The sequence below is a fragment of the Elephantulus edwardii genome, unplaced genomic scaffold (assembly GCF_000299155.1).
Source record: "Elephantulus edwardii isolate Elephantulus edwardi_28Jun2011 unplaced genomic scaffold, EleEdw1.0 scaffold00020, whole genome shotgun sequence".
NCBI lineage: Eukaryota > Metazoa > Chordata > Mammalia > Macroscelidea > Macroscelididae > Elephantulus > Elephantulus edwardii.
The window spans coordinates 11,003,739-11,007,800 of record NW_006399770.1 but is presented as its reverse complement, the minus strand read 5'-3'; positions in this window follow the sequence as shown (position 1 = coordinate 11,007,800).

Here is a 4,062-nt window from a genome sequence, read left to right as displayed (position 1 = left end):
ATCCTGTGCCAATCGCATTGCCTCTGACACATCCATCCCGATTACCCCAGTCACTGAATCAATCCACCTCATAGAGGGTCTTCCTCTCCTGCGCTGTTCCTCTACTCTACCCAGCATGATGTCCCTCTCCAAAGACCTGTCTCTCCTTGCAACATGTCTAGAGTATGTCAGACGAAGCCACAGAATCTTTGCCTCCAAGGAGCAGCCTGGTTTAACCCTCTCTGGGTTGAATCTGTTTGTTTTCTTGGCAGTCCATGGTACATTCAATACTCTTTTCCAACACCACAGCTCAAAGCGTCAATTCTCCTTCTGTCCTCCCTAGTCATTGTCCAGCTCTCTGATGCATAACAAGTGATTGCAAAGACCCTGGCCTATATCAGGCACACCTTCATCTCCAAAGAGACACTGTCGCTCTTGAGTACTTTAGAGCGGACCCTAACAGCAGACTTTCCCATCACAATATAAAATTTGCATATGTTCTTGCAAATTCTATTTCTCAACCTTTATTATTTCCTATCATCCATTATCTACACCATTATTTCCATCAACTTAAGCCCCAAATATAATCTTGTGTCTATCCTTAAACCTGCAAGTACTCTTATAAAACATATTTCCTTTTGTTTAAATATCTTTCTAGGGAGCTGTTGACCTAGTGGGGAAGGATCTGTATTGTCAACCCACAGGCATGAAGATTGAATTTACCAGCTGTTCTTTGAGAGAAAGGTGGGCAGTCTTCTTTCCTATAATTTTTAACTTCTGAAAATCTCCTTGAGGGTCAGTAGGTTTGACCAAACAGCAAACAAAAATAAAACAGCATACATCTTTCTAACTTGCATTAATAGTGTATGAATTTTTAACAAATTTACTCCAGTGACTTTGAGGATTATGCATGATGTTTAATGTACTTCTAACGTGTTCCTTCTACTGTGAGTCATAATCTATCTTCCTGATGCACCTGTTCTACTTCTTTTCTTCACCACCACAAACAAAATGAAATTTTTATCCTCTATCCATGACACCATATAGGAGGAGTGTCCTAACTTTTCCAGTCAACTTTCAGACTGTAGTGAGAATTTCCCTGAGTTACTTAGGAGTGGACCTTTGAATACAAAGAGAACATGTCTACTTCCTATAATAATGGTAAATGCTCACTTTTTGTTTTCAAGAATGAGTATAAATTTGTAATCCTTTTAGCTGTTTATAAGAGTTCCTATAGTCTACTGATTTTTTTTTCTCATTTTGATAGGGTGCTCTGGTGGCCTAGTAGTAAGTAGCTGTTCTACAGCCCCAAAAGTGAGCAGTTCAAATCCACAGTGCCATGGGGGAGAAGGCCGGGCAGTCACCTCCCATGTGATATACTGTCTCTGAAAACCCACTGGAGAGTCAGTTATGAGTTAGTTCTGACTCTATGGTACACAACAGCAACAAGATAGATGACTAGTGAGCTTTATCATCTCTTCACACATAACTCTCAGTCATAGAGATTTCTCCTTTTGTGTATTTCATTTACTCTAAGTATTTTACATATATATACTTTCCAGGAGTTTAAAAAATATGCCTTCCAAGTACTTCACACTTCTCTGTTTGAGAAGTGAAGCTTAATTCTCAGGTAATTGATCATATAAAGAATAGTATGGTTGTGTTGTTATGTGCCATCGAGTTGCTTACGATTCATAGTGACCCTACGTACAATAGCCCTAAACTGTCCTGTGCCAATCTCATTGTCTCCGACACACTCATCCCGATTACCCTAGTCACCAAATCAGTCCACTTCATAGAAGGCCTTCTCCTCCTGCGCCTGCCCTTCACCCTCCCAAGCATGATGCCCTTCTCCAAAGACCGGTCTCTTCTTACAACATGACCAAAGTATGTCAGACGAAGCCTCAGAATCCTTGCCTCCAAGAAGCAGCCCAGTTTAACCCTCTCCAGGATTAATTTGTGTGTTTTCTTCGCAGTCTATAGTACCCTCAATGCTCTTCTCCAGCACCACAGCTCAAAGGCATCAATTCTCCTTCTATCCTCCCTTTTTCCATTGCAATATGTCTTGTAATTTCCTGGTTGCTGGTGCCAAGAGTGTTGTCTGTGGAGCCAAGCAGACTAAAGCTGTGAATAATCCTAGTCTCTTCACCATCCATCCTGATTCTGCCAATTGGCCCAGTGGTGAGAATCTTTGTGTTCTTGATATTGAGCCTCAATCCATATTGAAGGCTGCAGCCCTTGACCCTCCACAGCAAGCATTTCAGGTCCTCCTCAGTTTCAGCAAACAGGGTTGTGTCACCTTCGTAATGCAGATTGTTGATATATCTTTCACCAATCCTGATGCCGCATTTCTCCTCATAGAGCCCAGCCTCCTGGGTGATCTGTTCTGCACACACGCTGAAAAGGTATGGAGGCAGGACACATCCCTGGTGTATGCCCTTCCCAATTTTGAACCATGCAGTGTTTCCTTGCTCTGTTCTGACAACTGCCTCTTGGTCCAAGTATAGGTTTCGCATTAGCACGATCAAGTGTTCTAGGATTCCCATTCTTCTCAGAGTCAGCCACAGTTTGTTATGGCCCACACAGTCAAATGCCTTTGGATAATCAATGAAGCTCAGATAGACATTCCTCTGGTCCTCCCTGCTTTAAGCCGAGATCCATCTAACATAAATAATAATACCCTTAGTATTATGACCCCTTCTAAACCCAGCCTGGACTTTCAGTAGTTCTCTGCTGATGTGCTGTTCCAGTTGCCTTATTCATTGTTCATTTTTTCAAATGTATGGCAAATAGTGAGAAAGACCATAGCCTGAATTAGATGCAACTTGATCTTCAAACTGATGTAACTTCAATATTTTGGAGAGATCTCTGACAATGGACTTGCCCAAAGAAATACTTCTTAATACTGACTGCCAGTCCCAAGGCTGATAATTGTGGATACAAGAATCATTGTTGTTGTTGCTGTTGTTATGTGCCGTTGAGTCATTTGTGACTCATAGCGATCCTATAAACAACAGCCCTAAACCCTGCTCTATCCTGCGCCAACTGCACTGCCTCCGACACACCCATGGCGATTACCCCAGTCACCGAATCAATCCATCTCATAGAGGGTCTTCCTCTCCTGCGCTGTCCTTCCACCCTCCCAAGCATGATGTCCCTCTCTAACGACCCATCCCTCCTGGCAACATATCAAAAGTATGTCAGACGAAGCCCCAGAATCCTTGCCTCCAAGGAGTTTCTTGGTTTAATCCTCTCCAGGAAGAATCTGTTTGTTTTCCTGGAAGTCAATGGTACATTCAATAATCTTCTCCAGCACCACAGCTCAAAGGCATCAACTCTCCTTCTGTCCTCCCTAATCATTGTCCAACTCTCTGATGCATAAAAAGCGATTGCAAAGACCATGGCATATATCAGGCGCACCTTAGTCTCCAGAGAGACACTGTTGCTCTTGAATACTTTAGAGAGGTCCCTAACAGCACTTTCCCATCGTGATACACTTTTTGATTTCCTGACTGCTGGTGCTATGAGTGTTGACCGTGGAGCCGAGCAAACTGAAGCTGTGAACAATCTCAATCTCTTCACCATCCATCCTGATGCTACCAATTGGTCCAGTGGTGAAATTTTTTGTTTTCTGGACATTGAGCCTCAGTCCATACTGAAGGCTGCAGTCCTTGACCCTCCGCAGTAAGTGCATGAGGTCCTCCTCAGTTTCAGCGAGCAGGGTTGTGTTATCTGCATAACGTAGATTGTTAATAGATTTTCCACCAATCCTGATGCCACAATTCTCCTCATAGAGCCAAGTCTCCCAGATAATCTGCTCTGCATGCATGTTGAAAGGCATTGAGACAGGATGCATCCCTGGCGCACACCCTTTCCAATTTTGAACCATGCAGTGTTACCCTGCTCTGTACTGACTACTGCCTCCTGGTCCGAGTATAGGGTCCGCATTAGCACAATTAAATGTTCTGGGATTCCCATTCTTCTCAGAGTCATCCACAGTTTGTTATGATTCACACAGTCAAATGCCTTTGCATAATCAATTAAACACAGATATACATTCTTCGGGTATTCCTTGCTTTCAGC